Below are 1,423 nucleotides of genomic sequence, written 5' to 3' on the forward strand. Positions count from 1 at the left end.
CAACCTCCACCTCCTGTGATCAAGCAATTATCCTGCCTCAGCCTTCCGAGTAGCTGGGATTACAGGCACGCGCCACCATGCCCAGCTAATTTTTGTATTTTTAGTAGAGACAAGGTTTCACCATATTGGCCAGGCTGCTTTCAAACTCCTGACCTTTCAAACTCCTGACCTCAGGTGATCGACCCACCTCGGCCTCCCAAAGTGCTGGGATTACAGGCATGAACCACCGCACAGCCCCATCTTATTTTTTAATGCATTTTGAAGTGAATTGTGGACGTCACCCACAAACACTTTATCATGCATATATATATATATATATATATATATATAAATATATATATATATAATGTTTACTTTTTTTTTTCTTTTAGTTGCATTTATTTTAAGGCTGAATTTACTCCCATGCCGTAAGTTTTTGTTTCTTCAGTTTCTTCTGGGATATCTTCTTCTTCTGGGCAATCTACTCTTCTGGTTTAGGAACAATCTGTTCCTTTTCAGTAAGGATCATCTCAATGTGGCAGGGAGAACTCATGTATGGGTTAATTCGACCGTGAGCTCTGTAGGTCCGGCGGCACATCTTGGGTGCTTTGTTCACTTGGATATGCTCAATGACCAGAGAATCTACATCTAAACCCTTAAGTTCAGCATTACTCTCTGCATTTTTAAGCATGTGCAGCAAAAATTCAGCACTCTTTTTGGGCCACTGACCTTGTGTCCAGCCCTACTGCTTGGCCTGGGCACACTGCCAACTCCACCATTGTAACGTCGGAATGGTACGCACTGTTTCTGTAAAGTGACATCTTTCAGATACTTCGTGGCTTTTCGTATATGCATACCCTTGATGGCCTGGGCAGTTTCACGTGTGTTCTTAAAGTGAACACGAAGATTGGAACCTGCTGATTTGCATGATTTTGTGGGGTTCTCCGGATCGAGTGAATAGCGAACCATTTTCACAGATTACCTCAGGCGGCTTAGGGAAAGAGCGTTTACTTTTTTTTTTTTAATGAGATCTTCCTATGGGCACTTCTGGATTCAAGCTGTCCTCTCACCTCAGCATCCCACATTGCTGAAACTATAGGCACATTGCCACTGGGCCCAACTACTAATTTTTTCTTTTTAATTTGAGACAGGGTCTCTGTCATGCAGGTTGAAGTACAGCGATGCAGTTGTAGCTCACTGCAGCCTCAGTCTCCTGAGCTCAAGCCATCCCCCAGCTTCTAGCCCCCTGAATAGCTGGGACCATAGGTGTGCACTACCACATCTGGCTAATTTTTAAATTTTTTTGTAGAGATGGGTCTTATTTCTTTGCCCAGGGTGGACTCAAACTTCTGGCCCCAGGCAATTCTTCTATGTTGGACTCCCAAAGTGGGGTAACAGGCATGAACCACTGTGCCCCACCTAATTCTTTCTTTTCTTTTCTTTT

General features: G+C 43.6%; 1 protein-coding gene and 1 pseudogene across 4 annotated transcripts in view; one reads left to right on the top strand and one right to left on the bottom strand.

The window, feature by feature from the left end:
• The window catches only part of SCAI (suppressor of cancer cell invasion), a 96,961-nt gene that overhangs the window by 86,144 nt on the left and 9,394 nt on the right, over window positions 1–1,423 (top strand). The window lies entirely within an intron of this gene.
• Window positions 365–963, bottom strand: LOC108317691 (annotated as a pseudogene). Its single transcript, XR_005203366.1, has one exon. The product of XR_005203366.1 is annotated as a 60S ribosomal protein L17-like (transcript).

Source organism: Cebus imitator, unplaced genomic scaffold (genome assembly GCF_001604975.1).
Source record: "Cebus imitator isolate Cc_AM_T3 unplaced genomic scaffold, Cebus_imitator-1.0 Scaffold206, whole genome shotgun sequence".
NCBI classification, from domain to species: Eukaryota; Metazoa; Chordata; class Mammalia; order Primates; family Cebidae; genus Cebus; species Cebus imitator.